Source organism: Poecilia reticulata, linkage group LG5 (assembly GCF_000633615.1).
Source record: "Poecilia reticulata strain Guanapo linkage group LG5, Guppy_female_1.0+MT, whole genome shotgun sequence".
Classification (NCBI taxonomy): Eukaryota; Metazoa; Chordata; class Actinopteri; order Cyprinodontiformes; family Poeciliidae; genus Poecilia; species Poecilia reticulata.
Window position 1 is genome coordinate 12,550,093 of NC_024335.1, and position 11,514 is coordinate 12,561,606.

An 11,514-nucleotide genomic window follows, 5' to 3' on the forward strand; every position below is an offset into this window, starting at 1 on the left:
GGTTTTTTTAAGACCAAGATTAAAGCTGAGAAATGTTGACCGGAAACTAGTCAGAACCCATAGCAGCCTACCCCGCTGACTCTTTGATCAAAGAAAATCTGATGCAAAGTTGACCTAAACACGCAGAAACAGAACAGAGTTCTTGCTGTGTGTATTTGCTTTGACAAAATACAGGAACTTGTTTTTCAGTTGYTTGTTTATATGAATCCAAAGTCCAGACCAGATCAAAAATGTTAACACCTATAACAGATCTTATATTCTGTTTCACTACACAGTGAAGCAAAAACTTTACTTTTTATTTTKACTTTAATCTAAATGACTGCTGACCAGTGATGGAGAAAGTACTCAAAAAATGTACTTAAGTAAAAGTACATATACACAGACAAAAATGTACTCAAGTAAAACTACCACATTAACATTTGTACTTAAGTAAAAGTAAAAAAGTACTGGCTTTTAAAAATACTTAAGTATTAAAAGTAAAAGTACTTGCTGAATCGCTAATACAATATCATTAAGTGAACCGATCGTATTGAATTTTAATACATTAGAAATGTGCCATTTTAATGAACAATGCCACAGATAAAGCATGTTGTGTTTTCTCTCTGTAACATAGTTTAGACTTAGATATGTGATTCTATGTATCATAATTTCAGGGATGGAAACATCTTGTCTCCTGTCCTAACATAGCATGAACTTCACTTCTTTTTTGCCACTAGTGGCATTTATTTTTAAAGAAATCCAACAGAAAGGGGATGGAAAGAAGGTGGGTGGAGGAGGACATGCAACCAAGGAGCCACGTAGCAGAGTTGTAGTCAAGACCACCTACCCAAGAACAAGTCAAGACCAGCACCCCGCGCTACAAAACACAAAAAAAATTAAGTTTTACCTATCAAAATTGCTTCTCAAATTGATCTGAAAGATCCACATTCAGAATCGGATCGTTCCTGAATGTCATATCACTATATTGCAGACTTTGGTCACAGCGTTGTCCCATATTTGCGACACCTCAGTCAACACCTTCACACAATAATTCAGTGCATGAGTGACAACTTTTTTTTCATCACAGATGCAACATATGGTCTCTGTAGAGCTAGCTTTGCTAGCATCACGTCCACAGATCTTACCTTTCTTTAAGCTTTCCTTCCAAGTGACGCTAAAAGTCCCCACCGTCTGTGAAAGCGAAGCGCTGCTTATTTTACATGTCGCCATATCTTATGATTTATGCAGCGCTATTATATTAATGATTAGACAGACATCTTCTCCCGCTGAGAGGAAACCACTGCGCATGTCTGGAGCTCCGCGTGCGAGTAAAGGTGGAGCCGATGGGTGACAACAGACACTATGTCACGTTATTGCTTGGATTTTACGGCGCCACCTTAAATCCCTAAACTTCACATTTTAACGGAAAAAAAGCGCAATGCGACTTGGATGTAACGAGTAACGCGACAGTTTTGTAGAAATGTAGTGAAGTAGAAAGTACAGATACTTACTGTAAAATGTAGTGGAGTAAAAGTAGAAAGTACCCATTATTAAATCTACTTAAGTAAAGTACAGATACACGAAAAATGTACTTAAGTACAGTAAGGAAGTACTTGTACTTCGCCACCACTGCTGCTGACAAAGGTACTTACCAATCTTGCACTAATTAAGATGATAAAAATATTGACATATTCTCATTGAGAAATAAAAAAAAACAACACATCTTCTTACTCAATGTTATGAGTATTTATTGTCATAATTTATAAAAAAAAAAATAAAGACTGGAGCTGGACATGGATAATTTAAAAGATTTTAGAACATTTAACTCCAAAATTGCATTTGAAATGGATGTAGTAAGAAATTAAATGACAATGTGTGGATACAAAAAGGCCAAGTGATCTAAAGCTAACAAGACGGGATACWTTTATTGGAGCAAAAATACGCATGGATGTCTATGGGGAAGGGGGAACCAGTGTCTTACACATTACACATGAATGGGTTGGGGGGTGCCAATTGCAACCGAATTTGACTTCCAAATGAATAAATGAAGGCAATTAGTAGATCTGTTTACAATGTTGTGAAGACAGAAGTAGGTCAAACGTGGCAGACAGGAGGGAGGAGGGAGYCAGCGAGCCAGAGCCGGGGGCTGTCGCTGGTACCTACAGTGACGAGTCGAGGAACTAGGACATAAAAAAACCGCCGTCTTCATTAATGATGACTTTTAAATGAATGTCATATTGAATCACGGGAGACCAGTGGGGTTTATTAGAAAAAGCAATGTTTTGAGATCAGCCCACCGTATTATATGGAGGGGAAGCCGAGGGCAGCCTTCACAGTCCCCAATTATAGAAACACAGAATCAGGCTTTATATAGTATAATGTGTAGCAAGGATGTCTACACTGCTAATGGCCAGAGGATATGTTCACTTTGATGCCTCAATGTGGAGTCTTGTGACAGTTAGCCTGCGGTTAATTTTTATCATTTTGTTCAACAATGAGAAGTCAAACAGCAAGACGGTTTTTTCTCAGTCGGGGGGAGAAAAGTCACACACATAATATTTAAATTACTCACACTGATGTTCTGAAAGCCAGGCCACTGTGAATTCATTAAGTTTTATTGGCAGCGCTCTGTGCATCCCAGAGTTATTTTTATATCACCAAACATGACCCCTAACTGCCTTTTCTGCATGCTTGTTGTTTAGTTTATTGGTCAGCTGCAGATATTGCAGGCTTAAGGGCTCTCTAGCCAGCCACTAATCTTCCTGGTAGAGTAGAGGCGGGTGTCTGCGGGGAGCAGTAAAACGGCACTATGTCATCACAACGCGTTCGGCTTGTAGTAAGTGCAGGATGCTGCAGGAAACCTGGACACAGGCAAATGTGACATAGGGGACTAATTCCAGCACATCACCACAACACCATCAGGAGAATGCTCTGCAATCCATGCCATTATCTCAGAGCATATGCAATATACATGCTGATGCACCAATATACCTGAAATTGCCATTAAGAAGAGAGATGAAAGGAGCTGACGCCTCTGTTCCTGTGCATACATTTTTGCTTCTTTCCTTCTTCTATAAATCTTATTGTTTTTTGTTTTTTTTTTGTTTTTTTTTCCTGGTTGACCTCACACTGGCTCATCTCAACAGCTGAAGCCCTTCCATTGCATATATGATGAGCATAGGGGGAAAAGTCAGGGTGACCTCCAGCGCCGTGATGAAAACCCGCGCAGTTCGTCTGCAATAGAGGGTCTTCTATAATTCAGTGATCACAGAAGAAGACAGAGTGAGCTGTGTTTGCTTTGGAGCCAGACAGCATGTGTGCTGCATCGACTGCCCGGTACCTCCTTTTCTTTAGCGCCACTAAGGTGCAAAATGAGAAAAAAGAGGAATAAAAATGGTCAGGCTTTGTAGTTAAAACTGGATTTTACAACTGAAAGAAAGTTTAACTTATAAAGCTGGTAAAATTAGAAAACATCACTGTAAATCTGGAATAGCTGTAATTTTTTTGTGTTCTTCTGGGGGTTTTTTATGTCTGTTTTTTCTTGTCTGAGCTGGTTTTTCTGAGCAGCAAAACAATATTTTTGCCCAGACTGATTCACTTACACATGAGGGGGGGCTATAATGCTTTTGCATGCATAAATCATAAGAATCTGACAGGGAAAACGCATTACATTTGGCAGACACTAGACTCCAGCAAGCTTCAAAATGAGAAAAAATAATCAGAAACCAAGGGTACCTGTAAAACTCAAGTCCACAATTCTCAGGATTCAATCAAAGGACTTGTCCTGAATAAGACTGCATGTTTTTCTTTGGGGCCTCAGTCTTTGACCATATGGCTTCATGGAGTAGAAGATGCCAAGGTTAGGAGTGTCTGGCATGAATGATTAGGATCAAAGAAATTACAATGCAAAGGAACAGCTGCTACTTCCGCTGCTGACAAATCACTCTTAAGTAAGAGGAGACAGTGATAGACGGCGAGGGAGGAAAAGGAACCGGAAGACGGAGACTGATCTTCTGTTTCACAACTTCTACTATAAACTATATGTGTTGGTACAAAAAAAATGGTCAGGATTTCAGCCACAGTGAAAATTTTGTGACCATTCTTAAAGTGCAGCAGCAGAAAATGAAGCATTTCCTCAGATTATACTGRCCTGTGTTCATAATCAGTATTGCTTGCTTGATCATTTTAACCTACTCAGAAATTCTACTGTTTCAAAATCCTCTTTTTAAGGAAATCAACAGAAATAGAAGCAGCCTGGTGAGKGGATAGTTCCCTTTTTAAAGCAATCTATCAGGAATAGACAGACTATTTGTTCGATAGAAGTTWCCTGAAAGGGACTGATTTACTTTTTTTTTTTCCACCAAAACAAAATCTTGCAGAAATAACATATAATGTTCTGTGGAAAAAAAGTCCAACAAAGAAACAGCAGAGAGCTTGGTTTGTCAAAGCCAACAAACAATTATAGTGCAGCAGCCTAAAAAGTCCAGGTAGCTTTCTGGTATATGTAATCTGATGAGAGCCATTTTGAAGATGTTCCCACTGGGCAATCACACAGGCTTTTTTTCTGGAAATGGYTCCCTTACTTTCTTGTAAGAMTAGCATGGGTAATGCATTCARAAGGTTCCAGCAAATGCCTTGCCTTCCCAAGTTATTCCAGGAGAAAACTAATTTCATGATGTCCTCTAATGTTGTARCTATGATTTCTTAGCAGAGGCAAGAGTTAGAAACTCAAAACCTTAAATTCTGTCTTTTAATCTTCAGAGACTGCAGGTTTGGGAAGGCTTGAATATTGAAATGTTTGTTTATTTAAATAAATGATTTAAAATAGTGAAACTTAACAGCGTTTCATTACACCCAGTGATGCACATAAAATGTTAATTTGTATTTATCCTCTGTTTATGGCTTACAGCTAATGAAAAACAGAAAGTTTGAATATTACAAAAAAGCAATAAAACATTGTGTAGCTTATGACAGAAATGTGGGCTTACTAAAAAGCATGTATATGTACTGGACTATATCTGCTCAATACTTAGTCACTGGGTCTTGAGTTACATGAAGGCAATCAGCCTGTGGTTCTTCTGAAGTGTAAGAAAGTCTAATTTGCTTTAATAGCAGCCTTCRATGTGTCTATATTAGTGGTTCTGGTGTCTCACCCCTTCTACTTGASAACAGGTTCTCAGTGGAGTTCCCATCTTAGCCAAGTTTGCTGGCTAATCAAGCACAGTCATACCATMGCCATTAAACCCCAGGCRTGGTAGTTTTGGCAGTGTTGTCAGCTGCCAACTCCTGCTGGAAAATGAAATCAGCATCTCTGTTAAGCTTATCAGTGRAGGGAAGCATGAACTGGTGTAAATTKTTCTTGTGGAAAAAACACAGTGGATCTAGAACARCAGATGAAGCTTTCACTTATTGTGGAAACTTCATTCTGGAGTTGAAGGATTTTGGGGTTCTGTGCCCCTTCACTCATCCACCATGCTCTGGGACTTTAATTTCCAAATGATAATAATATAATGCAAAATTTACCTTTAATCTAAAAAGAGAGCATTGTAACTCTGACCATCCTGTGCTATTTTGTGACAACCAGGTCATCTTCATTTGAAAGATTTTTTCCTTTCCTTATCTTACTTTGTGTTAGTAAGCAGTAAGAGATAACATTTTTCATCTCATTTTATCTCATCTTGCAGCAAAGAATCTCTTGTCTCTGACTGCCACAGTTTACAGCTGCTCAGAAACGTGACTGAGTAAAAAAAAACTAACTCTGTGGCATCACTCCAGTTGCATCGCCATGGTGTCATTACGTATCCTCCAGAGTGGCTTACAGGAAGTGTTGCAAACACCTTTTATTAAAAAAAGAGGTAATTTAAGATAAACTGATCCATTCATTTCTATTAGATATTTAACATTCAAAGCTGACATTCAAATTAAAGCATTTTATTATGTTAAAGTTTGAAAGCGCTATTTCTGGCCGTTGGAAGAAGTTGAGAGAAGAAATCCCTCAACTCTGTCCGGTTCTTTCAGAACCATATGCTACCAGCTTAACTCAGTGCCAAGGAAAATCTTGCAAAACTCACACATCAGCAAAGTTATTGCTGTGTTTGTATCAGCAGTGGAGTGACAATCTGGAGGCAGCGCACCATATTGCACGACCACCATCACTGCATGCTGAGTGCCGCTGCCAAGAGCTGCCATCTGGCAGGTGAGCTGCACTTTTTCCACTTGTTCCTTTTCTTCCACTTACCTCTCTCCACCACAGTTTGTCACCACCTCTTTCTTTTATCGTCTTYCTCTCTGTTTTAGCCTCCATAGCTYCTATTTACTCTCTCTACCTCTACTTGTTACTCTGTCTTAGTCTCCTGAGTACATGTGAGGCTTCTATCTGCATTAAGCTCCTTTCAGGCCTGGATAAAACATTAAAACAAGGAGAAACGCAAAGATTAAAACCAAATAAAGGTAGCACAACAGCTTATAAGTTGTGCCTAATGAACTGCAGTTTCACCATATTTCTTCCCCCTGACTGTTTTCTCGCCTCTCTTTGTCTCTTTCACTCAATGTGTATGCAAAGACACATCAGGTGCAGAATATATCAGGGCTATATGTATGAGGGCACACGCTGAGCTCTCTACATCACCTCTTTCCTCTGGCTTTAGCATCTGAACAGTCCACTTAAATTATTGTCTCCATGAGCATCTACAGTAGAGGAGGGTGGAAAATGCGAGACTCAAAGTTAGGAGGTGGAGGAGGCTCTCCAGCTACGGATGATAACATTGAGCTGCTGCGCACTGTGTAGCTGTGTTACATACACTAATGCATTATTGCAGTGACCGTGCATCGCCTTTCCTCCTGACCCACATTTGCACTCCCTGTTCAAATCAATGTCACGTACGCAACTGGTTGTTCAAATTAAGAATTTTTTTTTCTATGCAGAAGAACAGAGGAGTGTTCCTTCATCGTTCTTTCCCTCTCTCTTTCGATCCTCTCAAACCTACATTAGCTCATTAATCTCTGCAGAGGTCTAAGATAACACTTAACTTCTCGCTTGTGGGTGAAAGTGACAGAGACAGATGTTCTAAATTACTTCACCTACACCGGTCCAGCGTTGCCTCCAGGGGTAAGAGACTCAACAATAATGCGGTTTCATCTGCAGTTCTTTTCGAAAATGCTCCAAAGAGCTCTGTTACAGGTGAACACAAAGATCAATGGACAATTTATAAGCACACTGTTTATAAAATCTTACAATTGGTTGAATTAGAAATTCTTGAGCAAATCTTTACAACATGTGAAACAGTTAAAACCTGATGTTTCAGACAGTGAAGAATTTTTCTTCACTGTCTGACATTAAATCACACTAAACTGTCTTTGTTTGGTCAGTTAAGATTTCCGTTGTATTTGCTAAATACCAAAATAATAAACATGTTTTTACATAACTTTTTTAGTTTTTTGTTATAATGCTTGCAAGCTCTCCCTTTTTCCTCTTCATGTAACAATATCCAATAACAATATGCACTCAATATGCATATTATTATTAGCTGATTGGACTGTAATAAATGTTAGCTCATTATTTAAGCATCATGTACTGAAACTTGCTTGTAATATATTTGATGACACACGTTGTTTATGCAGAATAAGTTGTGTTAGAAAGTAAAGTGACGACAAGGTGGTATTAAGGAACTAAATCTTTTTCAGTAAAAYTTGAATTATTTTTATTTCAGCAGCTGGATACACCACTCACTGTCTGGGGTCTATGTTTCCAAAGAACCCAAAGCAAAAAAAAAAGAAGCAAAATAAATACTTTTTAATTATTTTTACTCAACAATTCATAGTTGTTCACAATATTTACTAATATTATCTCATATCAAAAATGATCTTATTATTGTGCAGCCACAGTAAAAACAATTAGCTTCTGTTCGTCAATGGAGGGACATGTCTAAAAATAATTACTTTATTCCTGAGAGCGCTTAAAAACTGTAACCTGGCTTTTGATGTTGATTTTGATGTGAAGACTTCTTCCCTGCTGAGTGGTCTTTCAGTCCAGGACATATTTTACAATTATACTCTCTTACCAGCTTCATGCATCATCTTCACAAAGTCTTTTGATTTTGTTCTGGGATTAATATCTGCATCTTGCAACAAAAGACTGAGACAAAGAATCTGTCTGCCTATTGAACGATATGAATATGATCTGAATATTAAACCAGGAGTGAATGGTTTAATATTAWGGAGGTCAACAGTTCTCCTAATAACTTGTCTGATTTATTTCTAGTTTTCCATGCCTTCACACAAGGACACAGTGTGTTTGAGGTGTTTGTCTTGAAGTTTATCCTTACCAGTGCCTCAAAATAACTTAAATGTCATGAAATAACCAATCAAAAGACAGCAAAGTTAAGATAATATCCTCATCTACTAGTCTTAAGGTACTGAGTATATCTGAATTAAAAGAAACTGATAAAAACATTGTTRAAGTGAGGGCAACTGTATGACAATCACTATTAGCTGTTTTGAAACAGTAACTATTAGATACMTGTGCCTATTTTGAAGCCTAAAGAAATTAACTCAGCAGTAACTCTGCTTTCTAGAAATGACAATATTTCCTTGTGAATACATCCTTTACTGTTTTTCTTGAAAATATTACTTTACATGTTATATYACTTTTTGTAATATAATATGGAATATAATATTACTTCTTGTTTTTCTTGGAAATATTCCTTCTTATTCCCACAAAAAGGGGTTTTACATCAGCATGTTTAATCCTGAGGTTATTACCACCGCAGCAAAAGTCTCTGATATTTACTTCACAGTGAACAAMATAATTCATGACTTTTATTATTTGGTAAAAGTGTGGCTTTGTTGATCTGCTAACTACTACATCACAGATATAACCAAGGTTTCATTTACTGTTATCAATGCAACAGAGAGAGAGAAAAGATAAAATGAATGTGAAGATTCGTTTAAATCCTAAAATTAGCAGGCAACTGATAAAATGCTGAAGCACATGACAGGCGAGAGCATGCCAAGAGAGAAGCCAATTTTTTTTTTTCCTCTGTCTTTCTCTCTCTCCACGAGAGGCTTTACTCACTCTGGAGGGGCCAGGAGAATAAAAGCTAGTCCAACTGGCTGGCCAGATAAGCCAGACCAGAAAGAGCACACAGACAGAAGAGAGGGGTTCATCTGCTTTGCATGAGGGGTGAGAGTAAAAAAAAAAGAAAAAAGATGGGACTCCAACTGCCTCCCCTCCTCACACTCTCTCTTCCACCAAACACACACAGGGACAGTCACATACGGGGGCTTGAACAAAGATGCACTTGGTCAACAGCATTGTCGAGGCTGGCACAGCTCACAGCTCTGTGCTCTTTAGGACTCAGCCTTCATCATCCCGGCTCCTGCCCCGGCTTATCAGCATCCCAGTGGCTTGCACTCTGCCCTGCCTGCCAAGGCTGCAGGAGGAGGAGATAGGGCAGCAGCAGTGGAGAGCTGACTGACTGACTCTGTATCTCCAAGCTTAATACTTCACTCTATTTTTTCCCTCTCCTGATGACCACTGATCTGATGCACTGCCCGGAATAATCCACACGCTTAGAGAAAAAAATCCTCACAAGCAGGCTGCTGCAGTCTTTGTCTAATACAGCTGAAGGAAATCTATCCCCTGACGGTGTCATTATGTTTCCATCTGACCTGATGAAGAGTTGACCTGCCTCTTGTCAGTGAATTTGATGGGAAAACATTCACATTCTTCTAAGAGCATCACCTGCGTCTTGTCACAGGTGGTCAGCAGAAATGTTTTTTAACAACAAGTGCACAGCCTCCTTGCAAGGTTCAAACGGTGCGTAAAAGTCATGCAACTTTCGGCTTCTGCACAATGATGGGTGGGAAAAAAAGCAAAAGGTTGAGTACTCACCTTGAAACAGCAGGAGACTCATWCATGAGTGGGGCAGAGTCGGTGATTTCTCTGGGGGTTTGAGCGCAGCGTCCGGCCACCACCTGTCCGTCAGTGGATCAGATATGAGCAGATGAATGAATTTATTCTAGGTGCTGACGCGCCGCGCAGCTTGGAAAGTCATCCGGACCACAGTGAGCATCTCCCGGTGATCCGCTGAGAAGGAAGCGGCATCGAATGACCCTCTCGTCTCGCTCAGGGACTGATCATTTTCTCTAACAGGCTGCCACGGTTTCTCTGCGCTCTCAGTCTCTCCCCCGGTCTGTCTGTCTGTCTGACTGAGAGTGGCTGTGAGCTTCACAGTGAGGATGCCGGTGATACATGAAGTCACCCATCAGTTCACTTGCACCTCACGTACCGTGTGTGTTTTTTTTTCTTTTAGACCCAACCTCCATCGCGTCATCCAGTTGCCCAACACCAACGCTGTCCTATGGGCTACTACTTGATTTCATTACCTACGTAATGAAATAACACAAACAAACTTATTATTCATTATGTTATTTAGAATAATATTTTTATATAAATATAGCAAAAACATTTAATACATTTAGAAGCCTAAAAAGTTTTTATAAGACCCACTCGGTCTCAGATTAAACATGATCAGGCTTATCCATGGGGATATGCTAAAGGATTACAGTATTGATATTAGGCAGACACATCTTCTCTGAAACAAAAGAAAATTACTTAGTAGCTCCATCCTTACTGCAACCAACTGTTAAGATACCAGAAAGACACGGAAAATATATTTTAATTCTGTATATATCAACATATATCCCTATATACCCAGCGTTTTATTTTAAAACAGAAGAGAAGATGCATGTACGCTGCAGTTTGGACAAATGACTTTTAAATACCGCCAYCTGTAGGAAGCACAACGTAACTGCAACTCTTCGGCGCTTGAATCATCTTAGCTGTGAATGAAAAGCTTCTTTGGGGACGAATTTCGGGTAATTGAGGGGTAATTATTAYTGTAAGAGACCAGAGTCARTGCCTCAGAGGGAGATGGATATTTTAAGAAATTATTTTGAAAAAAGGAAAAGAAAAAATGTGACAGAAAAGARATAAGGYAAACAATGGTAGGATATTCTGAAGGACTTGAACAACAGCAGAATTCTGGGTCAGCTGAASCTTTTCTAATTGACTTTTTAGACAGACCTGTGAAGACACYGTTGTAATAAATTTGAATAAAAATAAAAAATATGGATGAGTGTCGTAAGGTCTTCTTGGGATATTAATTCTTGAATACTGGAAATGTTCTCGAATGACAGAAGGCTAACTTTGTAATTGTCTTTATGTGTCTCCGAAATTCAAATCTGTGTTCATCACTATGTCCAAATTGTGACACGCAATGAGGGCCGTTGCATGATGCATGGATGTCTCTGCTTTTAATGAAAAAGTATTCAGCATGCCTCACAAGCACATACTCATTAAACTCACCACTTCCACAGAACTGCTTACCTAACTAAAAAGCTCAGCAGGCAGGTCTTATTTGTGTATGTGTGCTGGAAAGGAGGGAAGCAGGGCYCATTGCCCAGTTATCTCTCCTCTTTTCATTTTCTGTTTGGTGGGCAGGAGATGAGTCAGAGATTTCAGACAGGCTACCT

The 11,514-nt window shown here is 39.2% G+C and overlaps 1 protein-coding gene across 2 annotated transcripts in view; it reads right to left on the reverse strand.

Annotated features, from left to right (window-relative positions):
• LOC103464744 (plexin-A2) overlaps positions 1-10,258 on the reverse strand; it is a 92,366-nt gene extending 82,108 nt beyond the window's left edge. The window contains exon 1 of one of the 2 annotated variants that reach the window (XM_008409061.2): positions 9,872-10,256. The gene's annotated coding sequence lies outside the window, so the exon portion shown is untranslated. Of the gene's footprint in view, positions 1-9,871 lie in introns of both variants that reach the window. The other variant, XM_017304920.1, reaches the window with a different exon arrangement.
• Between the last annotated feature and the right edge of the window lie 1,256 nt (positions 10,259-11,514).